Below are 27,960 nucleotides of genomic sequence, written 5' to 3'. Positions count from 1 at the left end.
GTGGGACCCTAGAATCCCGGGATCCAGTCAGGCTCCCTGCATGGAGCCTGCTTCTCTCTCTCTCTCTCTCATGATAATAAATAAATAAAATCTTTTGAAAAATAATCTTTTCAGATAAAAAATCTTGGATATTTAGAAGAGCGGTTCCATGGAGAACAATCCCTTAGCATGTTTCAAAGTCATTAGAGAGAGATAAGTCACATAGCCTCATTCTTCATCTTGCGTCCCCCCCCCACACACACACAGAGTTCTTTCCTCTGCCTGAGTGAATAGCATCCTGGATGCTGCAGTTTCCAGTCTTCGCAATCCCTCCAGAGCCAACCTGTCCTCAGTCAGCCATTCTCAGAGCCTCAATCTCTGGGAGCCAGAAGCTTCCTCAACAGGAAACACTGGTGACATCTAGTGTGCCTGGGGTCCTGTCACCAGGGCAGCCTGGATGTGCACAGAGCCTGTTCCTCTGGGGTGAGGCTGATACTCAGGATACCCAGGGGGAGTCTCCGTGCCCATGAGCAGCTCAGTCTCTGAGCATCTCTTGGAACCAGTCAGTGTCTGATCCTGATCTTTCCATTGATTCTGGGACCTCAGCCTCAGGGCTGCTCCCACGGAACACCAGGCCCCTGGGACATGGGACACCCATCCCTGTGCTGTCTGCCTGGGCTGTCACTCCCTCAGTCACCCAACTGCCACCTCCAATCAGGCCGCACTCTGATGGAAAGTCTTGTGACCCATCCCAGGGCCACAGGTCCTGTGAGCTCAGGGGCATCATTCCCCTCAGCACCAACTATCCTCCAATCACATGTGGGAAGTTTGACAGAATCTTCTGGGTCCAGGGGGCCTTGGGTAGGAGACATCCATGGCTGTAGTCATGTGGGGTTCATGACTAATGTTCTATCCTGAACATGCTGGACACAAGTTGCAGAGACTCGAGCTGTGCTCAACCCAGAGAGTGGTCTGTCTCCAAATCACTTTATCCAAGAAACTGTGTCTCTTTGGTAATTTTGTTCCCATGTCCTCAGTGCTGTGCAGAATTCAGGGGAAGATAACTCTGGAAATCAGAGAAGCCTCATTAAGGAAAGTAACAGAATCCTGCATAGTAGGGGCCATGTGTCCATGGGGATGTGTCACTGCTCTGGACTGGATCCTGAACTCTAAGAGGAATTTGTATAAGAGATACCACCTTTGCCCTGTCCAGGATTGGTCAAAGGAGATGTGGACAAACTCTCTCTGAAAATTCCCAGTGGAGCAATAGTGAGCTCTGAAGTAATGTGAGCTGGCATACGGGGACTGGCCTGGCCCTACTGCAGGGAACAGTGAGTAAAAAGTTGGGGAAGCAGGAGATGTGGGCCGGGTCACCTTGTTGCACAGTGGTGCCTCTGGGTCTGGACACCAGGAGGCATTCTGGTTCCATTTCTGAGGAGTCAGGGTGATCAGAGTTGAGACCTGCCACCTGGCACTGCTCCTGCCCTCTGCTCAGAGATCACAGCTGGAACCTCCCCACCCCCTGGCCTTACACAGCCCCTCCCTTGCCCATGCCCCTGTCATCTCAGGCAAAGGGACCTCACCCAAGGCCAGGTGGGTGTCAAAAGCTTGTTTTCATTTGCATGGATGAGCCCTCCCTCTCAGAGAAGATGAAGAGGGGAAGAGAGAGATGAGAGGAGGCTGTGCTCAGCTGTGGGACCACTGAAGGCAGGGTCAGTGATGACTTCCACCATGCCCTGGTCCCCTCTCCTCCTCACCCTCCTCGCTCACTGTACAGGTGACTGGATGTGGGGACGGGGGAAGGGACCCTGGGAGGACATGTGGAGTTCTGCTTCCTCCTTTTGTCTCCAGACTCCAACATAATCCTCCCTGTGTCTCTCCCTGTTGCAGCGTCCTGGGCCCAGGCTGTGCTGACTCAGCCGCCCTCAGTGTCTGTGGCCCTGGGACAGAGGGTCACCATCTCCTGCACTGGAAGCAGCACCAACATCGGCAGTGGTTATGATGTACAATGGTACTAGCAGCTCCCAGGAAAGTCCCCTAAAACAATCATCTATGGTGATAACAATCGACCCTCAGGGATCCCGGTTCGATTCTCTGGCTCCAAGTCAGGCAGCACAGCCACCCTGACCATCACTGGGCTCCAGGCTGAGGACGAGGCTGATTATTACTGCCAGTCCTATGATGACAACCTCGATGGTCACACAGTGCTCTGGGCCTGGGAGGAAGTGAGACACAAACCTGCTCTCCCCCCAGAAATGAGTTTTGCTTTGTAACACCCACTGTTTGGCCAAGTCAGCTTCCTCCTTTGTTTGGTGTAAACTGCAGTCTGTGGTCAACCTGATGGAACTTTTGCTCCAAAATGATCCTGATTCTCTCCAATCCAGCCCCTGCACCCTGTCCTTAGCTCAAAATATTCTATGGTTTTCTCGTATTGAGGAGAAATTCCTTGTTGTCAGTAGCATGATGCTCTGTTCACAGTCTGTCGATGAAGAAAGAAAGACAAGAAAATATAGATTAAATTAAACGTCCTTACAGCCTGCAGCCCACTGTTAGAGACCTGACATATACGCAGAGAGTGAGTTGCGCAAGGAACTCATGGCTGCTTAGTGCCTTAATGTTTATCATTATTAAAGATTGAGAATAACCTCACCTTACCAGCAGCTAGATCATGAAGGTCCTGAAAGCCTTGCTTCCAAATTCCTTAGGGTTTTACACTATCCCCAACCTTCACTTATTAAAAAGCATATCATCAGTCCCTCCTCACAATCCCAGTGCAGCTTTCTGCCCACAGGACCTGTTACCCCTATAATAAAACCACAATGTTACCAACATTATATATCTCGAGAATTCATTCTTGACCATTGGGATCGGCAATCCTGTATCACTGTGACAAGTTAGGACAGAACAGGAGACAGAGTTCACCTGCGTCTGCCTGAGGATAGAGCACTGTCCTTACAGTGTGCTTTCACACCACCTACTGAACACCTAGTATGTGCCCCATGTGAGCCTAGAGATGTGGGACACAAGTGGACATGGAAGAGTCCCCATGATCAAGGAGCTGACAGTGTCTGGGGGAAGAGAGAGGACACAGAATATGTAAAATGAGGAAAGCTTGTCCCTGGATACTGAGGAGGGGTGAGCTTGGTGGGTTGAAGCTGGAACATTGGAGGTGTACCCAGGGAACCCCAGAATGTGATGTCCCACAATGACATCCCAGTCTGCACAGATCCTGATGGAGCATGGTATGAACATGTAGGGGGGCGTGGCAGGGGTGTGGACACTGTCCCTGTCAGACTAGGAGTTCTGGACAAGAGGATGATGATGAGGAAAGTCAGAGTCCTCATGACATAGAGGAAGCCGGGACTGGGATGAGAGTTGGAAGGAGGGGAAGGAGGTTGGATTCTTGGAACAGTGTGGGGAGGGACTCCACCAGCTAGGACAGTGTGAGGATCCATTTCTGAAGCAGAATGACGTCTACATCATGTTTACAGGATATAGGATCAGTCCCTGATCCAGGGGACTGTTGATCAGGAGTCCTAGCGATGCACATCTCTGCTTACTCTTGACTGTACTTGATGAAACTTCACCAGTGCCTGTTGCTGTGGAGTTAAGTATTTCCTGTGCTCTTCAGGTCCCTTGTTTTCATAAGAATTTAATTCTTATTAAAGAATTAATAAAGAATTAATAAATCTAATTTGGCAGATTAACAGGAGAAAATCATGTTTCATAGCCTACATAGTGGGTATCCACACAGACGTGGAGAATTCCAAAGACAGTCAGGCACCATGAAACTTATGTGAGTGAAGGAGAGGGGCAGGAGTCCCATGACCAAAGAGGAGAAAGTGCATTAGAGCAAAGAAGAAAGGAGTTGTTTGCAAAAGAGCGGTTGTCCTGTGTAGACACATGACTTAGGTAAAGAGGGAGCCTGGTAATAGCTCTTTTCCTGGTACAAGCTGGCAGTTTTGGGGGATTATAGAGCTTTTCCTAAATCTGCTGAGTTTCATTTGTTTAAGTGAAACTATGGCTCATGTCAATGGGGTCCAATTTGGGGCAGCCTATGTTTATCCAGTTTGCTCCCTTCTCTGAAATTTCCCAAAGATACATGTGTTAAAACTTGTGCTAGCAGATTGTTGTTTGGTTGACCCTCTCCAGACAATAGGCCAGTTTATTTAAACCCATTTCAGGAGGGGTTGATGGAGGTGCATTCTCAAAGTAAGGCTTGTGGTTCAAGAAATCATTTATTAAACAAGAGGCAGTTGTATGGGGAAAAAAGGATGGTAAATGATCGAATAAAATTGTAAGTAGTTTCTGAGTTCTGAGGGTAACCAGTGGAGAAGATTTCTTGATGTCAAGCTCATGTCGTCTTCAGGTAGAGTGACAGAAGGCTGTGACAATCTGACAGACTTTCCTGGTTTGTAGTTCAAATGTGTCTGGTGATCTCTGACTGTCCCAGAGAGCCACTGGCATGAAGACCACCTCTACATGAGCTGCTGTGGTGACTTCTCTGAAGGTTCTATTGGATTCGCAGTTAGCTTTCAGGACCTCAGGATATAGGGCAGTTTGAATGCACTTCCAAAAGTGGGATAAAAATCAACATGCTAGTTTTCAGACTTGTATCCAGAGATTTTAGGAAGCTAGAGAAAATCAGAATCAAGTTCAGATTATAATGAACAGGAATCAACTCAAGTATTTTCTCAGATGTGTCATTGAAATACATGTTTTCTCAACAACCAGCCTCATTTCTACTAAATATAGTTGCAGCAAGCATGGCACTTGAACATATAGGCTCTTGTTAAAATGTGATTGGCTGCAAATTTTGTGAAAAACCTCTGGATGAAATGTTTAACAGCTCCTCCAGTATAGACGCCCAGCCAAAACTTGTGCCAAACCTTTTCATCAGACTTAGCCTGCAACACGTATACACTTGGGTGCATTGTCTGTTCTTGAGGTACCCAAATAACCCAAGGTTCCCGCCCTGCCAGGACATGACCTCCTGACTAGCCTGATAAAGCTGTTGGAAACTCTGTAAGAAGGTGGTAGGATGATATTTCCAAGAGGTTTTACTGGATCCATAAAGTCAGTGCTACTTCCCTAAATCTGACTGGTCATATCTGATTATGTGTGTATAGATGTATACAGATGCATATGTCTCATTCAAATATGACATTCTACCCCTTGTTCACTTCCTAGAGTTAGGAGTCTCTCATTTTTGTTACTGTCTCTAATTTATCCGACTTATATTCTCTCATTTTCCCCTAAGGGGTCGTGGAAGGGGAGATGGGGTGACTGGGTAATGGGCACTGAGGGGGGCACTTGATGGGATGAGCACTAGTTGGTATAGTATATGTTGGCAATTGAAACTCCAATAAAATATATTATAAATAAAAGAAAAAAATATATATATATATATAAAACCAGTATGACATTCTAATCAAGCCATGGCCAAGACACACATGAGAAAATGCTCCGCATCACTTGCCATCAGGGAAATACAAATCAAAACCACAATGAGATATCTCATTGAGGTATCTCACTTCACACCAGTGAGAATGGGGAAAATTAACAAGGCAGGAAACCACAAATGTTGGAGAGGATGCGGAGAAAGGGGAATCCTCTTGCACTGTTGGTGGGACTGTGAAATGGTGCAGCCACTCTGGAAAACTGTGTGGAGGTTCCTCAAAGAGTTAAAAATAGATCTGCCCTATGACCCAGCAATCGCAACTGCTGGGGATTTACCCCAAAGATACAGATGCAATGAAACACCGGGACACCTGCACCCCGATGTTTCTAGCAGCAATGTCCACAATAGCCAAACTGTGGAAGGAGCCTCGGTGTCCATCGAAAGATGATTGGATAAAGAAGATGTGGTTTATGTATACAATGGAATATTACTCAGCCATTAGAAACGACAAATACCCACCATTTGCTTCAACGTGGATGGACCTGGAGGGTATTATGCTGAGTGAAATAAGTCAATCAGAGAAGGACAAACAGTGTATGTTCTCATTCATTTGGGGAATATAAAAAATAGTGAAAGGGAATAAAGGGGAAAGAGAAAAAATGAGTGTGAAATATCAGAAAGGGAGACAGAACATGAGAGACCCCTAACTCTGGGAGAAGATCTAGGGGTGGTGGAAAGGGAGGAGGGCAGGGGGTGGGGGTGAATGGGTGATGGGCACTGAGGAGAACACTTGACGGGATAAGCACTGGGTGTTATTTTGTATGTTGACCAATTGAATACCAATAAAAAATACATTTATTATTAAAAAATATTGTCAAAACTTGAAAGTAACCAAGATGTCCTTTAGTAGATGAATGGATAAATGAACTTTGGTACATCCAGATAATGGAATATTATTTGGTACTAAAATAAAATGAGCTATGAAGCCATGAAAAGATATGAAGAAAGCTTAAAGGCATATTACTAAGTGAAAGAAGCCAATCTGAGAAGGCTACATAATATGTGATTCCAACTATATGACATTTAATAAAGGCAAAACTATGGAGATAATAAAAAGATCAGTGGTGGCCAAAGTAAGAGGGGGGAGGGTATAGAGTATTTCTAGGGTAATGAAAATGCTTTGTAGGATAAAATAATGATGGGTACCTGTCATTCTACATTTGTCCAAATTCATGGAATGTTCGCTCATGAAGAGTCAGCCCTAATGTAAACTATGGGCTTTGGGTGATAATAATGTGTTAGTGTAGGTTCATCAATTGTAACAAATGTACCATTTATATGGGGAATGTCAATGGCAAGGAGGGGTTATGCATGTGTGAGACAGGGAGAATATGGGAAATCTTGATGCCTTTTACTCAGTATTTCTGTGAAAATAAAACTGTTCTAAAAATAGTCTATTAAAAATTAAATTAAAAAAAAACATCTTGGTAATATAACTGATGTTTCCAGTTATATCTTCTTATAAAAAAACAGAATCTTAAAACCTTGTGCTAATAAATATATTGTCATAAAAGTATAAGGGTGCTCAATGACAGATTGTGAGTTTTGCAGGGATCAGGTATGGAGAAAAGTTAGTTTCTTTTTTTAAAAAAAGATTTTGTTTATTTATTCATGAGAGACAGACAGAGAGAGAGAGACAGAGAGAGGCAGAGACACAGGGAGAGGGAGAAGCAGGCTCCATGCAGGGACCAGACTTGGAACTCCATCCTGGGGTCCCGGATCATGCCCCAGGCTGCAGGCAGTGTTAAACAGCTGAGCCACCCAGGGCTGCCCAAATAGTTTCTTTTGTTCAGGAGTGAAGCAGAGGTCACTGTCCCACAGAGGGAAGGCGCTGAGGACCTGCTCCAGAGCCAGTGTAAACCAGAAAGGGTTTGGGCTCCTCATTTGGGGTAAGGAGTGCAGGGCCTGGCTTCCTTTGAATCAGCACTGGCGGGTTCAACAGTGATTTGTGTTCTCTGATGTGGTCAGGTTCTCTCCTGGCCTGGTAGAGACTGTCAGGTCTCCATTCTCTTCGTCCTGTTAAAATCCTCAAGTACTGATTGGGTTTTGTGTTGTTTGTTTGATTTGTATTTCTTTTTAAATCTTAGGTAGATCTGCAAGATGTGTGCTGGGAACAGAGAGACACTAGTACAGAGATCCCAGAATATAGCTGGGGACTAAAATGACTTCTCTTGTGTCAGGAAAGCTATATCTCACTGTTTTTGTTGTTGTTGTTTACATCCTGGGCACCCTGTAGCTTTATCTGCTCACACTTCGTCCCACTGATGGAACTCCTGGGTACCATAGACCCTCATGAATGGAGTGCATCAGCATGGTCCTTTCGAGATGAGCAGCACAGCCCAAAGACAGGGCTCCCTGGGGACAGCCTGCATCACCCTAGAGCCAGCGGGGGACAGGGTTTCTGTCTGCATCTTCCAACTTTGGGAGGGGCTCCTGGGCCCTGGGTTCTCCACACCCAGTCTCCAATCCTTGTGCTCACCAGTGGCTCCAGACCTTTTCAGTAGGAAAGGATTCATTTGACCTGGGAAGCCTTGAGGATGCCGGAGACAGGTTCTACATGTGGCTCAGGGCTCCCTTCAAGGTGAGGGAGGCTGGCTGATTACCTTGACTCCCCAGCTAATTCAAGATGAACTATATTTCATGCCCTGTGGGAAAGAACAGTGATGTGACAGGATGCACCACAGGGACACAGTGATCTCTAGAGCGCCCTGGTAGGCCTGCATCAGTATGTCCTCTCAGAGGTACAAGACAGCCCAGAGGAAGCTCCTGCCTGACTCATGTAGGATCACTCAGGACCCCCGGGGGCGCTGCTCTATCACCTTCATGCCTGTGAGGACTCCTGGGGACTTGGGTGATTCTGTCTCCAGTCTATCAATCCCTCCATTCTTTATTTATATTTATATTCCCCAAATGAATGAGAACATATAATGTTTGTCCTTCTCTGATTGACTCATTTCACTCAGCATAATATAATAATGAAAGGAAATAGAAGGGAAGGGAGAGGAAATGGGTGGAAAATGTCAGAAAGGGAGATAGAACATAAAGACTCCTAACTCTGGGAAACGAACTAGGGGTGGTGGAATGGGAGGAGGGTGGGGGGGTGAATGGGTGACGGGCCCTGAGGGGGCCACTTGATGGGATGAGCACTGGGTGTTGTTCTGTATGTTGGCAAAGTGAACACCAATAAAAAATAAATTTATTATTAAAAAAAATCCCTCTATTCTGCTCTGGCTGCAGATCCCCACCCAGATATGCCCCACTGTAAAGTCAATAGGATGCTGGTGTCTGGGGAAGACCAGGGGCAATGTGTCCAGGTGGACATCCTCAGGGACCCTTGCTCGAACTATGACTTCCAATTGTGCTCTTGATGAAATAGGCAGTAAGTGCCTGAGTCCTTTGTCTGCCATCATTTCGGTTGTTATTCCTTACTGAACTTTCTAGTTTATGTCACTACTTTATAGTTATATATGGAAATAGATAGAGTTTGTGTTTTTAGATTTCCCCATTCTTTCTTTTTTCTTTGTATGAATATCATTCCTCATCTCAAAATTTGATAGTTGTGAAATTACCTATTGTTTTCTAAAGTGTCAGGGACGCCTTAGTTTAACTGGAAGATCATGAGTATGATTGCTTTTCTCTGATATGAGATCAGGCTTTCAAACATGAAGAGAAAGGAAAAAGGAACATGCATGATTTATCATACCAACAATTTGCAAGTGGTTGCAAAATGAATGGCAGGCATTTTGGTATCTAACACTTGGGCAAACACAAGGTCTGAGCTTCATCTTCCCCTATTCCTGGAGACTCCTTATGCTCCTGCCAGTCCTCCTTCTCCAGGTTCCTTCCCCAGCCTTCAGGACCCTCTGATCCTCAGCAGAACATAATGGGAAATGGAGTTCAAAATGGTACATGAGGATCACTTGTTCACAGATTTTTGGGTTCATTTCTGATAAAGAGACATCCTTGGTCAGCTCGCCCTGGACTACTGCAGACATGGTCCCTGATTAACGAAGAGGAGAGCACCATCGTTACATCTGTCATATGGACTCTGAGATTCCCAGTGTCCTCATGGCTGGAGGAGTGACTGCTAGGATCCTCCAAAGAGACAAGGAGCAATGTCCCTGGGGAGGGAAGAAAATGTTCCAGACAGGGGTTAGAGTTGAGGTGATTTAGAGGCTGGGTCAGGAGTTGGAGAATGTATCCATATCCTCATACAGCTGTCAGGATTCTCAGAGAGGAACTTTGGGGTGGAGGTCACCAGGGTCATAGGTCATTGATTTGGAGATAGATGTCTTCCTGCCAGTCTGTGTCCCAGGTCACCCTGCAGACATTTGTGTGTGTGAGGTCCCAGTATCTGTCCCTTTCAAGATCTCCCAGGTGACTTGTGGGTGACTTTGGGGCAGGGAGAGAGAGGAAGCTGATTTGCATAAAGCACTTGCTTATTCTCATACGTCTGGAGTCATGGAAAGGTCCTGGGACAGCCTTCTCCAGCCAAAGAGCCTGTGGAGCCCACCTCCGGTGAGGGTTCCCACCATGGCCTGGATGGTGCTTCTTCTTGGGCTCCTTGCTTATGGTTCAGGTCAGGGAAATGGACTCTGCATCTGTTGAGAGATGCAGAGAAGCAGGGATTCATGTGACTCTTGTCTCCCATAACAACACCTTTCTCTCTTTTTGGTTTTAGGAGCTGATTCTCAGATTCTGGTGACCCAGGAGCCATCACTGTCAGTGTCTAGAGGAGGGACAGTCACACTCACTTGTGGCCTCAGCTCTGAGTCAGTCACTACAATAACTACCCAGCTGGTCCCAGCAGACCCCAGGGCAGGGTCCTCGCACGATTATCTATGACACAAACAGCCGCCCCTCTGGGGTCCCTGATCGATTCTCTGGATCCATCTGTGGGAACAAAGCCCATCACAGGAGCCCAGCCTGAGGACGAGGCTGACTACTACTGTGGTATACAACATGTTAGTGGGAGCAGCCTCACTTACCCACAACATCTCAGATAAGGAGGAAGTGACACAAAATCCCCTGGGTCCTTTTATCTGGTCCTCTTCATTGAGAAGCTTCTGTTGGGCTTACAGTCAGGTGTATGACAGTGATGCTAAGCACAGTGACAGACACAGATGAGGGGGTGGGCCACAGTCCTGGGGCCATAGCTCCCAAGCAGGGACACAGGTTCTAAGGTAGTGAATCCCTTTACTGGTGACCACAGTAGAGCATATTCCTCGGGGATGCTGGCATGAAAAGGTGCCTCCGTGTAACTCTTTGCTTTCTTAAAGACAACATCCATGGGCCCTCTAAACTGTTAGATAAAATGTTTATTAATACTAAAATCTTAACATCACTAATACTTTCTTGCTCATAAAATGTGTACAATAGATGAAATCCCTACAGATGACAGCACACACCAGCATACTATGTTTTAGGATATATTACACTTCTATTTATATTTTTTCTTTTTCTAAGATTTTATTTTTCAGGAACCTCTACATCCAGCATCGGACTCAAACTTACAATCGAGATCAAGAATCCCACCCTCCAGTGAGTAAGCTAGCAAGGAGCCCCTATAGTTGCATATTTATTTTTTCAAAAATTTTATTTATTTATTCATGAGTGCTGCACAGAGAGAGGCAGAGACATAGGCAGAAGGAGAAGCAAACCCACTGTCGGGAGCCTGATGTGGGACTCCATCTCGGGATTCTAGGATCATGCCCTGAGCCAAAGGCAGACGCTCAAACTATGAACCACCTAGGCATCCCTAAATGTGTACTTTCAACACAGAAAATATTTTATGTATTTATCTGAAAGAGAGAGATGGCATGAGATAAGGGGGAGCTGAGGGAGAGGGACAAAGGATTCCTTGCTCAGCAGGTAGCCCTATGCTGGGCTAGATATCAGGACCCCAGCATCATGTCTTGACCTGAAAGCAGATCATTTACAACCTGAGCCACCCAGGCATAATAATTTTTTAAAAATTATTTATTTAAACTCAATTTGTCAACATATAACACCAGTGCCCAACCCATCAATGCCCTCCTTAGTGCCTGTCACCCAGTCACCCTGTCTCCTACTCTCCTCCCCTTCTGCAACCCTTTGTTTGTTTCCCAGAGTCAGGAATCTCTTACGGTTTGTCTTCCTCCCAAACTTCCCACCACCCAGTTTTGCTCCTTTCCCTTATAGTCCTTTTCGCTATTTCTTATATTCCACATATGAGTTAAACCATTTGATGATTGTCTTTCTCCAATCGACTTATTTCACTCAGAAAAATACCTTCCAGTTCCATCAGGTCAACATAAATTGTAGGTAATTCATCCTTTCTGACGGCTGAGTAATATTGCATTGTATATATCCCCTTATCCATTCATCATCTGTCAAAGGATATGGTGGCTCCTTCCACAGTTTGGCTATTGTGGACATTGCTACTATGAACAATGGGGTGCAGGCGTCCAATCAATCCACTACTTTTGGATCTCTGGGTTGCCCCCAGTGGTTGCCCCCAATACCCAGTACTGTAATTACTGGGATGTAGGGTAGCTCTATTTTTACCTTCTTGAGAATATTCTGGACTGTTTCCCAGAGTGGTTGTAACAACTTGAATTCCTACCAATAGTGCAAGAGAGTTCTCCTTTCTCCACATTCTTTCCAATATTTGTTGCTTCCTGTCTTGTTAATGTTAGCCATTCTCACTGGTGTAAAGTGGTATCTCATTGTGATTTGGATTTGTGTTTCCTTGCCGACAAGTGTTGTGGAGCATTTTCTCATGTGCTTGTTGGGTCACATGCAGGTCTTTGGAGAAAAGTCTGTTCATGGCTTCTGTCCATTTCATGATGGATTATTTTTTTGGGGGGTGTTGACTTTAAGTTCTTTATAGATCTTGGATATTAGCTCTTTATCTTATATGTCATTGGCAAATATCTTCCCACATTCTGTAGGCTGTCTTTTAGTTTTGTTTACTGTTAATGTTGCTGCACTGAAGCTTTTTATCTTGATGAAGTCCCAATAATTCATTTTTGCTTTTGTTTCCCTTGCTTTCTTATATGTATCTTGCGATAAGTTGCTGTGGCCAAGTCCAAAAAGCATGTTAACTGTGTTCTCCTCTAGGATTTTGATGGAATCTTGACTCATTTTTAGATCTTTCATATCTTTCATTCATTTTGAGTTTATCTTTGTGTGTGGTGTAAGAGAGTGGTCCAGTTTCATTCTTCTGCATGTGGAGGTCCAATTTTCCCAGCACCATTTATTTTATTTATTTTTTAAAAATATTTTATTTATTTATTCATAGAGTCAGAGAGAGAGAGAGAGAGGCAGAGACACAGGCAGAGGGAGAAGCAGGCATCATACAGAGAGCCTGATGTGGGACTCGATCCAGGGTCTCCAGGATCATGCCCTGGGCTGCAGGCGGCGCCAAACCGCTGCGCCACCGGGGCTGCCCCCCAGCACCATTTATTGAGGAGACTGTCTTTGTTCCAGTGAATAGTCTTTGCTTTGTCAAATATTAGCTGACCATAGAGTTGAGGGGCCATTTCTGGATTCTCTATTCTTTTCCATTGATCTATGTGTCTGTTTTTGTGCCAGTACTACACTGTCTTGATGATCACAGCCTTGAATTACAACCTGAAATCTGGCATTGTGAGGCCCTCCGCTATGGTTTTCTTTTTTAAAATTCCCCTGGCTATTTGGGGTCTTTTCTGATTCCACAAAAATCTTAAGATTTTTTTTTCCAACTCTCTGAAGAGAATGACTCCTTAATTTCTCTTTCTTCAGTCTCATTGTTAGTGTATAGAAATGCCACTGATTTCTGGGCAATGATTTTGTATCCTGCCACATTGCCAAATTGCTGTATGAGTTTCACAATCTTGGGGTGGAATCATTTGGGTTTTTATGTACAGTATTACGTCATCTGCAAAGAGGGAGTGTTTGACATACTCTTTGCCAATTTTAGTGCGTTTTATTTCTTTTTGTTGCTTGATTGCTGAGTCTAGGACTTCTAGTACTATCTGAAAGAGCAGTGGTGAGAGCGGACATCCCTGTCTTGTTCCTAATCTTAGGGGAAAGGCTCCCAGTGTTTTCCCACTGAGAATGATATGTGCTGTGGGCTTTTCGTAGATGGCTTTTAAGATGTTGAGGAATGTTCCCTCCATCCCTACACTCTGACGAGTTTGGATCAGGAATGGATGCTGTATTTTGTCAAATGCTTTCTCTGCATCTATTGAGAGGATCATATGATACTTGATGTTTCTTCTGTTGATGTGATGTATCACGTTTATTGTTGTATGGGTGTTGAGCCAACCTTGGATTCCCCGATTAAATCCCACTTGGTCATGGTGAATAATCTTAATGTACTATTGGATGCTATTGGCGAATATCTTGTTAAGAATTTTTGCATCTGTGTTCATCAGGGATATTGATGTATACTTCTCCTTTTTTTGTGGAGTTTCTTTGGTTTTGGAATTAAGGTGATGCTGGCCTAATAGAATGAGTTTGGCAGTATCCCATCCCTTTCTATTCTTTGGAACATTGTTAGTAAAAATGGCATTATTTCTTCTTTAAACGTTTGATAGAATTCCCTTGGGTAGCCATCTGGCTCTGGACTCTTGTGTCTTGGGAGGTTTTTGATGACTGCTTCAATTTCCCCCCTGGATATTGGCCTGTTCAGGTTTTCTATTTCTTCCTGTTATAGTTTTGCATTTTTATAAAATATTTGCATTTTTCCAGAAATGTGTCCATTTCTTCTAGATTGCCTAATTTATTGGCGTACAGCTGCTCATAATATGTTTTGAAAATCATTCGTATTTCCTTGGTATTGGTTGTGATCTCTCGTTTTTCATTCATGATTTTATTAATTCGAGTCATTTCTCTCTTCTTTTAAATAAGGATGGCTAATGGTTTATGTTTCTTATTAATTCTTTCAAAGAACCAACACCTCGTTTTGTTGATCTGTTCTACAGTTCTTCTGGTCTCTACTTCATTGAGTTTTGCTTTCTTCTTCTTCTTGGTGTATGTTTTATTTGCTGTTCTCCAGTTTTTTAGGTGTGAGGTTATCTTGTGTATTTGGGTTTTTTCAAAATTTTTGAGGGATATTTCTATTGAGATGCATTTCCCTCTTAGGACTGCTATGCCATTTCCCAAATATTTGAATGGTTGTATCTGCACACAGGAGCTCCAGGAACTACAAAGTCAGCATGATTAAGGTCCTTGTTCAGGTGACCAGATCTCAGAGATGGCAACTGAGGATAGGACCCTTGTGATGGGAAGAATAACTGGGGGGTGTCCTGAGAAGAGTGCGGGGGAGTTCCCTCAAACTGGAAGATTAGGGTGAGTGGCAGATGACAAGTTGTTCTGTTCACAGGGGCTTCTCTGATGTGACAGTAGCCTGAGCTTTGAAAAGATCAATCTTCTCCCTGGTTTTCTTATCCATCTAGCTTCCTCATGCCCTCAGCCATTCACTCCAACACATTCCACAGGTTCCTCAGATAGCTCTCCTTTGGAGGGGTGGGGACTCTATGCTGGAGAACCCGCAATGATACAGGCAGAGGAGGTCCATTCCCTTTGCCTTAGATGGTCCTCCCTCACCCTGCACTTTTTCTTAACCTTCTCTCCTCTCCTGGACATCTTGTAACATTTGACTTCCTATCCCTCTGTTATTGATTTGGTTCTCCAAACACGAATCACCTCCATTTTCAGAATACAGGGTGAGAATCTCCCCTGCATCTGGGATTCCATGGAAAACGAGTCTCTCATTCTTCAACAGGCCCAGAGAGGGCCTTTCCCTGAACCACGATTTTCTATGACAGAGTTTCCTAATTCTGTCTCCAACTTCTCCTTCTTACACTTGCCTTTGTCTAAGACCAGAAGCAGAGACGGGCAAACATGTGGAGTAGATGTATGTGGATAGGCCACTGCTTTATATAGAGAATATGCATCTTTGCAAAAGGGAACCTTAATTTTCTGAAGGTCCATGAATCTTCCCTAGAATCCTCATTCAGATCCTTCCTCACTTGGAGAGTTCAGAGGTGGGCAGACCCACACATCTCAGGGGAGAACTGCTGGTCTGTGACAACCTCCTCCCCTAAGGACTCACTTAGATGGTCCCCGTCCTCCTCAAAGCGAATTACCCTTATTTTCACAATATGACATTTTTGTTATTCATATGTCATATCCAATCTATATCTATGTATTTTAGATATTCATATACATTTCAGATATTAGAGCGTATTTTAAAATTATGTACTTTATGAATATCTGGGTCTTCAAGATTCAATACTGAATAATTTCTGTAACTTCTTTATTTGTAACTGAAGATGTCTCAGTAGTGGAACATATGAATCAATTAAACAAGGTATCATTATCTGGGAAATAATTTAAAACCAGAAACTTATAGTTACTCCCTGCACGATTCCAGTGTAAAAAGACAATAAGGATGCTTAATTGGAATGAAATATCCTTTTTTTAAGTCAACCTTCAAATAATCCAGCAGTCATAGGTGTGCGTCAAATCTTGAGGGTTACTCCTTAGATATCATTGTTCTCAGAGAATGGGAATCATGGTCCAGTGAGGAGATGGGGGAGATGTTAGAGCTTGGAGGAGGGAGTGGAAGCTGGGGACCCAGCAGAGAAAGGCTGCTTGTAGGGAGGAGGGTGCCCTCTCCCAGGGGCCACATCCTAAGGAAGCAAAGAGCTGGAAGCATATCTCTCCTCTCCTTCCTGCCAAAATCACTGGGTCAGGAACAAAGAGGGAAGCTCCTTCCTCACCCTACCTATTACTACTTCGACTGCATCAACTGGAGAATTCTTGGTGCTTGTGAAATATATGTTTCACAAATGATTACATAGGTTCCAGAAAACATAAATCAGGTGTATGTCAAACTGGAAAAGAAGAAAAGCTTTAGGGTTTTCTATTTTCCACATAAGGGGTCGAGGCAACAGCCATTTTATTTAGTCATCTACTTTCTCCTGTGCATACAGTCAATCATGTGAGATTGCTTATTTTAAGGTCACAGATGCAGAGCTTCCTTCTCATGTTCTTTCGGGTTTCGTTACTTGTTCCTACTCTTCCAAGATAGGGAACAAACTCTATCATCAATCCTCAATGAGATCTATCTAGTATCTCCCACAGGAGTTCAAGTGGTAATGCCCTATCACAATCAGGTAGTGTTGTCTATATCCAAAATGAAGAAGCCCAAAAAATTACGAATAAAGAATTCTATTTAGGATACCATCAAAAAGAATAAAACATTTAGGAGGTTATATAACGAGTAGGAAAAAATTGTAACTGAAAACTGCAAAAGATTGCAAAAAATTAAACAGATTTAAGTAAGTGAGAAGACATGGTGGCAATGGATTACATGACTATATATAGTGAAGCTTCAACCACCATCATCCAAAACATCTACACACTTGGTGTCATCCTGCCATTTGGACAATGCCCCGGTTTAATCCTTCACTGTCTCCTGCTCATCCCCTCTGGTTCCCTGTTAGGCAAGATGTTAGACAATAGCTGTTTATTGGACTCAGATCTTAGACACACAACTCCAGTGAATTCCATGGAACTCTGAACAATATTTCTAGGTTAGGGTCCAATGTAATTAGAGTGCAGGACCATGAGGGTTTCAGTGCAGGGGTGGTTCAAGAACCCATCCGAAGTGAGGAGAGGTCCATTTATAGTAAGGTTCTCTTAATAGGAATCATCATGCTGAGTAAATAACAGAATGAGCCTAGAAATACAAAGTATATCAGAGGGACAAACAAATTAGAATTTCTGGCTAACATTCAAGGGAAATATTGATCTCAGACAAATCAGTAGGAGTGGAAGACACATTTCCCCTGATGGCATTATATTGTCATAGCAAATATAGGCTGAAAAGCTTTAGCAGTGAGGGATGTGGAACTGACAGGAAATCTATATAGCAACAAGAAAACAACAACAACAACAGCAACAACAACAACGTTCAAACGAAAGAAGAATTCACATAAAATTATTACAGGGTGTGAAGCACCATGGTACACTGAGAACCTTATGACCTTTACTTGTTTCAAGATGATGATAGAGTGGTAAGGACCTGAGGCACCAGTAAGAAGCAAACTCAATGACAGATAATTCTGAAATATCTGGTAATATGAGCACAATGCAATTTATCATGTATTTAACTGTCTGGATACCATTAGTTTTTTGAAAATAAGTGTCAGGGCCAAAGGTGACGGGGGCAACTCCTCATTCTCCTTTCCTGGGCAGTGACATTAAAATGATTGAGTTGCACAGTCTGGACACCATTCCAGGAGTGTTGGGTGGAGTCAGAGGGGATGGTGGGATAAGCATGTTAGCGCAGCAGGGGGCGCTGTCGCATGGGTCCTGTGAGAACAAACTTCTGGGCCAGATGTCTAAGAAAATACACAAATTCTTGCAAACTGGGCAGGCAGTGTCCTCAGTGAAGTGTTGTGCTGTACAGGAGCCCTGGAGTCTCATGAGTTCTCAGTTCTGACTCACGTTCTCCAGGCACATTTCATCCTCAATCCCCATGGAGTCATTTTCAGAGCAGATGTTCAGGCAGGGGGAGACAATCCCATAACTGGTAAAATTTGCACGTTAAAAAAATCACCAGTATTGCTACCTGTGTCTAAGGTGAGAGACCTTTGATGAGGGGCAGATGGGAATGCTAACAGTGAGTCCTCAGGGATCAGACTGCTGGGGCTTCTCAGTACTGTCCTGATTCTTCCCTTTACCTCCTCCCTCGTCAACAAGGAGTTCCTTTCAGTGATGAGGGAAAAGATGCAGAGGGCGGTCATTTGTATTCCCTTTCTCTCATTATTTGCACAGGATGGTCATCACCCCAGTCATCCTGTTGCCTTATGGTTCAAGCTCTTCTTCAGGGAGCTAAACTGGAATAGCTATGCTGTCATCTGTGGTAACTGATTTTCTCTTAGAGAAAAAATATTCATATTTGCATCTAATTTCTAATCAATATATATACATATTATATACTTGAAATTATATTGCATAGAATATGTAAGCATTAAATATATGATAAATATATAATATATTATTTTTCAAGACTATTATTGGAGCGAGACAGAGCGAATGTGTGGCAATGGCAGAGCGAGAGGCAAGAGCAATTTTAGCAGATTCCACTGTACAGTTGACAAGCAGATGTGGGGAATTGAGACCGGACGAACCTCCTGAGTTCTGTCCTCAATCCATTGGGCCTGAACAAAATGGCTTGTTGTTTGGAAGCTCATTTGTAGCATGTATGGATTCAGACTGTGTGTTCTCTAGGCCTTGAGATGGGATCATCCTGAGGACTTTTACTACCATCCCTGGTGTCACCCCAGAGCAGAGTTATTTCCTCTTCACCAAGTCATTAGAAACACTGGCACATTTGGCCAACCTCATAGGCAAAGATTATAGGAGCAGAACACAGACACTTGGGGTTTCAGGAACACGGGAGCTGATGGAGAGCAGCTGGTGCCATGACTGGTATGGATCCACTTCTAGTGTGATCTGGATGACTGGAAAATGTGATGTGAAATGTCTCTTAGAGAAGATGTGCCCCATTTCCCCTGAATAATGACAAAAATAAAACCTAACAGAGAAAATCAATAAACCAGAGACAGAATATATTTCAGATAAATTGCCAAACTTCTGGAGAGTTGAGCAGTCATAAATATACAGGTACAGATATATATGAGAAGGAAAGAAAGAAGGGATATAAAGAGAAAGAAAGAAAAAATGGAAGAAAGAAAAAGGAAGGAAGGAAAGAAAGACACTATGCAATGTATTTCTCAAACAAAGCACAAGAAAAAAGAAAACGTGGCTAAAAAGTAAGTTAAAGACATTACCAGATATTTCACAGAAGGAGATAGGGAGATTTCATATAAACATGTGATATTCTGTTCCATATTATATATCATTAGGGAAAAGCAAAGGCAAATATTAATGAGCTACCATTGCACACTTATCAGAATGGCCAAAATCCAGTAGACTGATATCAGATAGATTATGAACAGAAAAAGAATCATTAAAAATAGCACCAAATGGGGCAGCTCCAGTGGTTCAGCAGTTTAACAGCTCTTTCAGCCCAGGGTGTGATTGTGGAGACCAGGGATGGAGTCCCATGTCAGGCACCCTGCGTGGAACCTCCTTCTCCCTCTCCCTCTGGCTGTGTCTCTGCCTCTCTCTCTCTCTCTCTCTGTCTCATGAATAAAAATAAAATCTTCAAAAAAATAAAACAAATAAATAAAATGAAATAGCACGGAATGTGCACTCTCCCCACACATACTCTCAATGATATGTCATGTTAGTATGACACATCTTCCCAATGATGCTTTAAGAACATGAATTCACCTCTGTGCTATTTTTCCCAGATCCATAATATTAATGTAATCATGAGAAAAAATCAGATAAACCCATGTTCTTGGACATTCTACAATATACCACACCAGCTGTCTCCAAATTCCCAAAATCAAGAACAGAGAAAGCCTGCAAACTCATACATTGGAGGATTTTAGTATGTCCTTATGAATAAATGCAATGTTATTACTTGGATTGATTTTAGGCAAAACAGTGATAAATAAGTAAATAAAGAAATAAACAAACAAATTTTGAAATCCAGATTGAGTCTGAAATTTTTTCAGGATTATCAGACCACTGGTAAATACTTGTTTTTATAAACATATCATAACAACACAAAAAGTTACCATTAGAAAAAGCTGGGTGAAACATAGAGATCCCTATCCCGTATTTGTATTTCTCTCTGTAAATATAAATTGATTACAGAATAAAATTTCTACACACAAACAAATAAAAGAAAAAAAGGAATAAAAATTTCTTCTCTCCACTCCTCTGCATTTAAGAACAGAAAGACAGACATTTGTGCTCCACTGGTTTCCAGCCGGCCTGTAAAACTTTTCACATTGAGTTCTTGGTTATGGAATGTATTTGCTTTTCTTTACACTGTAAAGAGTAATGTAAAAATAACAATCAGGTTCTTTGTCTTTTATTTACACAGCTTGAGAGTCAAGATAAATCTCCTCCCTTCCAGCAGTTCAGCAGGTTCCCCGCCATTCTAGCCCTGGAAGAAAGAATTCAGAACAGGCACCATGAGATTCCCCAGCACTGGACAGTAGGAAGTGCTCCCGTTCATGCAGGTCCTCTGTCTTACAACTGAAATGTCCTGACACACTACAGCAAACAAGTATAGGAAGACTTTTGAAGGTAGAAAGAGGTAGAAGGAAGACTTCAAACAAATTGAGGAAAATGCAACAGTGCGTACCCCGGTTCCTTTTCTTGTATTAGGTCCTCCACATGTAAGACAAGATCCTGTAGGTTCCTCCAACCAAGAAACATTCAAAGGCTGAGATCCAGAAAATCAAACCAGAAAACACTAAAACTCCAAAAGCACCAACTCCTCAGGTCAGAGGATATGGAGAAAAGTTGGCCTGAGTGGAGGAAATATTTGGAGAAACCTGCCCACGACTTGCACACACTAATGAATCCAAAACTGTGCCCTCATGCAGGGTTCACATTATTGCTCAGCAGAGACATGGTGTCCATATCCTCCTGTCAGAAGCAGGCAGTGTCCCAATACCCACCCGTCATGGTGTCAGTTACTCAGGAGATAGCTGAGCCCCCATCGCATGGGAACATCAACAATTCTGGACAAGGCAGGCCTAGGTGACTAGCTTGCATTCCAGGTTTTCTCACCCATTAATTTGGCAGATACTGGGGAAATCATATGAACTCCATCGCTCAACAGGGAGAATGAATGCAGTGGTACATGGCAAAGCGGATTTGTTGCCATATACCTATTGTTGGTGGCGGTCTGAACACTGGGGAACTGATCCTGGGCTCTCCCTGGGCCTGAAAACACTGAAGTATGATGCAGGAGGCAAGGGAGCTGGTGCTGCATTTGACCCTCCACTCCCTGGTGTCCATGAGGACAAGGAGTGCAGTGGGGAGCAGAAGATCCACTCTCAGAAGGAAAGCAGCTCCATTCAGTCCTGTGCATCCCACCATGGTGTTGGCAGGGCCCAGCAAAGAGCTTTTCCCACATCCCCCACATGATGGGACCTGGGAAGTGGCAATCACTGCCCCACCTTCTCCAGCAGAGAGTAAGCATCAGAGTGGTAAACATTTTCACTTGAGCCACCTGGAAGCTGAGACAAACACCCTTCCCCTTGCTGCTGCACCTCAGCGGGAGGATCACTTGTTTGAAGAAAAAATAACTGAGGACCAAGCATCTCATTATATAATAGCCATAATACCCAGGATTCAATAAAAAAAATATGACATGCCAAGAACCAGGAAAATAAAATCCTGAATAAGAAAGGAGAATCGACTGACACCAACACTGAGATCACTCACATGCTGTAATTATTGGACAGGTAGTTTTAGGTAACTCTCATAAAATCCATGTGGTGTAAAATTACAAACACTCTTCAAACAAATGGAAAAAATAGAAATGCAGAAATTAAAGAGAAATCATCAAAACAAACCAAATGGTAATTTTGCAACTGAAAAAGGTCCAGAAGTCACTGACAGAAAGGAAATTCTGCAGAGGGACTCAAGAGTAGGTGACACTTCTTATTTGTTTGTTTTCTGGCTTATTTGTTGAAACCAAAAACGGGCTCCATTCCTTCTGCGCAGTTCCCACCACCTTGACCGATCTCCTGAGGCTGTCAGCAGGGGGCGCTGTGCACCTGCTCAGAGCTGGCCAGGCCTGAAACCCACTGAAATGGTTCCACCTGCCTGGGCCCTGCACTGGTGCTCACTGCCAGAGGAAGAGATGACAGCAGCTGTCTCCTCCCAGGGGACAAACCCATAGCTCTCACCCACCCCAGAACTCCTCCCTGGATGGAAGCTACTAGTTGGACTGAGGATCCAGAATCAGATAGAATTGTGGGCTCCTATTTGCACAATATACCAGCAAGCATGCCCTTCATCCCTGGAGCCAAGGAGGAGATCAAAGAAACGTCCCAAATACAAATAAAAACTAAACTGAGATATGACCTCCCAGCAGTCATAACAGCTAACAGACACAACATAGAAAACAGCAGGTGTGGGCAATGATGTGGAGAAAGGGGAAACGCCTTGCACTGTTGATGGGTGTGCAAACTTATGTAGATCCTTTGGAACACAGTTTGAAGGATACTCAAGGCGTTAAAAGTAGAAATACTCTGTGATTCAGCTATTGCCCTCCTGGTATTTACCCAAAGAATACAAAAATACTAACTCAAAGGAATACATGCTCCCAGAAGTTCATAGTGGCATTTTGAGCAATACCAGAGTGAGCCCAACTGATAAATGGTTATGATGGACTATTACTGAATCATAAAAAGAATCACATTTTATCATTTGCAAAGATGTGGATGGAGCTAGGGAGTATAATGCTAAGTGAAATAAGTCAATCAGAGAAAGACAAATACCATATAATTTCACTCATGGAGAATTTAAGAAATGAAACAATGCATCATAGGGGAAAAAGAGAGGAAAACAAGAACAAACCCTTAACTCTAGAGAACTAACTAATGCTTACTAAATGGAAGGTGGGTGGAGGGACAGGTTACAAAGGTGGTGGGGATGAAGGAGTGCACTTGTGATGAGCACTGGCTCATTTATTTAAGTCTTGAATTACTAAATTGTACTCCTATTACACATTGTGTTAATAATTGAAATGTAAAGAGAAATTTAAATAAAAAAGAGACATCCCAGAGTCCAAAGCCAGTTTTAAGGCCAGGGAATCTGTGGAAATTCCACAGCATGATCTTGACTCCTCTCCTTCTTCTCCCCCTCCTCAGGCACTTCCCCTGTTCATGGGGATCTCAGAGGCATCCTTAGGAGGGATCCATCTCCCTTTCTTCTCCATTTCTAACATGTGTCTATTTTCATTTCAGGGATTAATTTTAGATTGTGGTGACTCAGGAGACTTCATGGCAGTGTCCCCAGGAGGGACAGTCACTTTCAGGAATGCCTCCAGCCCAGGACTCTATCCATACTTGATCTAGGAAAAGATTTTCCACGTCTGGAGCATTTATTTATAATAAAAACAATAAATACTCATTTCTCAGGCTCCCTTCTTGGGAACAAATCTGACTTGACCATCTCCTAGTGCCCAGCCTGAGGCCCAGGATGAGTACCCCTGGGGGCTACACTATAGTGGTGCTGGGCCCAGTGAAAAACCAAGATGAGGAAGGGACACATACATTTTGTTTCATCAAGTGTGGATACAAATACCATGTGATTACTGACATCTCATGGCCAAACAGCTGAGCCCAGAGCAGTATAAATGCTGACCTGCCATGGAGAAATGGGCATTGGGAAGGGTCTGGACTGATTTCCATCCCTGGGTGAATCCTAACCTCGAAAAGTATATGAGTGACTCAGGAGGCATTAGTTCACAAAAACCCAAAATCAGATATTTCATATTACAAAACGTCTGTTGGATCAGGACTATAGATTGAAGTTAAATACATTTCCTGTAGAAAAAAAGAAACAGGAACATTAAAAGTCTTCCTTTACAGATAAAAAACGAAAAATGGAGGAAGTGTTCATTTAGTATTTTCTTGATGTTTACTTTATTAGGTTGCATTTCAGTGCAAAGAAACTGTGTTGCATACTTAAAAAGAGTAATAATAATTTTTTAAAGGGAGGCCTGCATAGTCCAGGGGTTAAACTCCTGTCTTCAGCCCTGGCCTAGATCCTGGAGTACTGGGATTGAGTCCCATGTCGGGCTGCCTGCATGGAGCCTGTTTCTCCCTCTACCTGTGTCCCTGCCTATGTGTGTGTGTGTCTTTCTTGAATGAATAAATAAAAATTTAAAATAATAAATAAATAAATAATAAATAAATAAATAAATAAATAAATAAATAGTGACACTTATAAACCTTTTGGGAAAGGATTCTTCTTTCCTAACATCTCATTTAAATTCTATCCTACCAAAGAAAATATGTTGAAATCATAGATCTCAGGACTTCAAATGTGACCTTATATGGAAAAGGGGTACTGCAGATGTAATTAGTACAGATGCAGTGATTAAGGGGGTGGGGTGGCCTCCTAATTCAATTGATTCCTTTGATTGTACCATGACAGTCAGATGGAGACAAAGAGGGATCTGTGGGAGGGTGGAGGCAGAGAATGTGGTTGCAGCTGCAGACAGGGAACCCCAATATTTGTTCTTGAGTTTCTTATAGTCATGGAGAGGCAAGAGGGACTCCTCTGCAGGTTCCAGACAAATCATGGCCACTCTCTACAAAGCGTGGAGCTGTGTATGAACAGCAGAAATGCATAGACATGGCCAAAAAGCACATGAGGAAATGCTCTGCATCACTTGCCATCAGGGAAATACAAATCAAAACCACAATGAGATCCCAACTCACACCAGTGAGATTGGGAAAAATTAACAAGGCAGGAAATAACAATGGTAGAGAGGATGTGGAGAAAGGGGAACCCTCCTGCACTGTTGGTGGGAATGGGAACTGGTGCAGCCACTCTGGAAAACTGTGTGGAGGTTCCTCAAAGAGTTACAAATAGACCTGCCCTATGACCCAGCAATTGAACTGCTGGGGATTTACCCCAAAGATACAGAAGCAGTGAAACGCTGAGACACCTGCACGCTGATGTTTACAGCAGCAATGTCCACAATAGCCAAACTGTGGAAGGAGCCTCGGTGTCCATCGAAAGATGAATGGATAAAGAAGATGTGGTCTATGTATACAATGGAATATTCCTCAGCTATTAGAAATGACAAATACCCACCATTTGCTTCAACGTGGAGGGACCTGGAGGGTACTATGCTGAGTGAAATAAGTCAATCGGAGAAGGACAAACATTATATGGTCTCATTCATTTGGGGAATATAAAAATTAGTGAAAGGGAATAAAGGGGAAAGCAGTGAAAATATCACTGAGGGTGACAAAACATGAGAGACACCTAACTCTGGGAAATGAACAAGGGGTAGTGGAAGGGGAAGTGAGTGGGGGGTTGGGGTGACTGGGTGATGGACACTGAGCGGGGCATATGGCGATATGAGCACAAGGTGTTATGCTATATGTTGGCAAACTGAACTCCAATAAAAAATTTTTTAAACAATTTAAAAATACAGTAATAGATGCTTCTTAAACACTAACTTCCATAAATATCTCTTGGAATTCTTGTTGAATATTCATCTATGAATGTGTCCTGTGCACCTACCAGCCCTTCAAACCAGCTCCACTGTCCTCTGATCAGTGATGCTTGACATGATACACACTTAATTTCCACCTTTTGTGGTAACTTCTCTGGTGACACATTAATTGGCTATTTGTGCACATGGTTGTCCTTTAGATAGGGAAGCATCACCTCAGAGAATGAGACCAGAGTAATCGTGTGCAGTGTATACGAATCATGGTATCTAGAGATCAGACATGGGGGTGTGGACAGGGCCCTGGTGAGCTGGTGAAAGCCCCTGGGCTCCCATGTCTTTGGTCCCAGATGGGGTGAGTGCCTGTGACGAACAGGGGCGGTGTGGGCCTGTGGGCTCCTACATAACTGTTCAGTGAGGACCCTTCACTCAAGGAAGCCTGGGTCTGTGTGCTGAGCCCTCTGCTCACTGATGGGGACTCAGCAGTTGTGTCCTCTCAGGCCTGGAGAAGTCCCCTGAGCAGGGACTGCGTGTGGTCTCAGCAAATGTTTCCTCCAGGGCTCTCCCCAGGGGGGACGCCAACTCCCAACCTCCACAATGTGGTGTGAGCTGAGCTCCAGCACCAAGGCTCAAGGAGGGGCTGGGAAATCACTAGATGGAATTCATTAGCATGGACACCCTCTGGTAGAAAATATTGGGGGTAAACAGAGGCATCTGCGGATGCCCACCTGGTGTGGGGACGGTCACCAAGTCCTGGACTCCTGTCTCCTGATGTACTTCTCTCAGTGCACAAGTACAGACAGGCCTCACATACCAGGTCCCAGTTCCTAGGCTCCATCAGCCCCTCTGGCTCAGCTACTGGGAAGCTTTTCTCTGGTCTTCTGCTCCTTTACCCATCAGTGTCTGTGTTTTTGCAGGTCCCTGTCCCAGCCTTTGCGGACCCAGTGCCCTCCCTCTCTGCATCTCCTGGAACAACAGTCAGACTCACCTGCACCCAGAGCAGTTGCCCCAGTGTTGGGAGCTACTACATACACCGGTTCCAGCAGAAACCACGGAGCTCTCCCCAGTATCTCCTGTACTACTACTCAGACTCAGATGAGCACTAGGCCTATAGGGTCCCCAGCTTCTTCTCCTGATCCAAGGATGCCTCAGCCAGTGCAGTGCTCCCTCATCTCTAGGCTACAGCCTGAAGACTAGACTGACCTTCACTGTCTAATCGGAAACAATAATGCTTCTCACAGTGACACTGGCAGATCAGGAAATGGGAAAAAATCCTTCATCTCTTCAAATTCTTCTTCTATGAAAATTTAAACTTGTAAAATAAGTTTTATATATATATACTGTATACTTACTAGTGCCACCTGGTTCATAATGGGTTTTTTTCTCAATTATCTCATCAGTGTCTCTATGTCCTCAGAAAAAAAACCAAAAATAAAACAAAACATTTCAATGTTGTAGCATTCATGTTACCTGGGTTTCCAAATGGCATAAAAATCAAAGTTTCTGCTGGTAAGTGTTTTTCTCCTGAAATGAGGACAAAGAGACTTTCTTTGACTTTATCCCCCTCAGAGGTCTAAGACCATCTAAGCAGAAGGTGCAGTCCTCCCTCCTTCACTGCTGGGGGGGGGGGATGCCAAATGCCCCAGCCACTTTGGAACATGCCTGGGCAGTTTCTTACAGAACTTAACAAAATCTTAGAGATATAACACGAAATCCATGCTCCTAGGTAATTTTATAAATGAATACTTGTGTTCACCCAAAATATGTCCCTAAATATTTATTCCTGTTTTGTTGATGACTGCCAAGACTAGAAAACAACAAATATGTCCTGCAAATAGTAAATGGGTAAAGAAGTTCAAGTATATCCATACATGGAATGTGATTCAACAATTCAAATACATAAATTTTCAGGGCAGTGGGAGACATGCGGGAGACTTCCATGTATATTCCTCAATAAAAGAAGCCAATCTGAAGAAACTAGATCAGTGAACCTGGAGGAATGGGGGACAGGAGCCCTGGGCTCCAGCTCAGCCCAAGGTCCACATGTCTCTTGCAACCACCAGAGAGCAGCGGTGCTCCCTTGTACATCCCCGGGAGTGTCTGTCTCTGGGCCTTTTGCAGGTGCTTCTGTGTCACTCCTGGGTGAAGCCCTACCCCTGACTCCTATATTTTCTTATGCTCAGCTGGAGCCTGGCTTAAGTCAAAGGAGGAGTTTGTATAACCTTAGGAAAGAGGAAAGTTTGCATGAGAAACCTCCCCCAAAATGTGAGTATCAGGAGAGCACAGAGAATGGGTTGGTAGGCCCAGGCTTGGACGTGGGGCTCAGGATCCAGAGTCTGCCCTGTCTCTGCCCTGTTCCTCTCACTCCTCCCTCACTGCATAGGTAATTTCCAGATACCCTGGGCGACAA

General features: G+C 43.7%; 1 pseudogene; it reads left to right on the top strand.

Moving 5' to 3' along the window:
• Nucleotides 1–1,710: 1,710 nt before the first annotated feature.
• Nucleotides 1,711–26,656, top strand: LOC129508288 (immunoglobulin lambda variable 1-40-like; annotated as a pseudogene).
• The last annotated feature ends 1,304 nt before the right edge of the window (nt 26,657–27,960 follow it).

This window comes from Nyctereutes procyonoides, unplaced genomic scaffold (assembly GCF_905146905.1).
Source record: "Nyctereutes procyonoides isolate TBG_1078 unplaced genomic scaffold, NYPRO_anot_genome, whole genome shotgun sequence".
Classification (NCBI taxonomy): Eukaryota; Metazoa; Chordata; class Mammalia; order Carnivora; family Canidae; genus Nyctereutes; species Nyctereutes procyonoides.
This window is presented reverse-complemented; position numbering and strand designations above follow the sequence as displayed.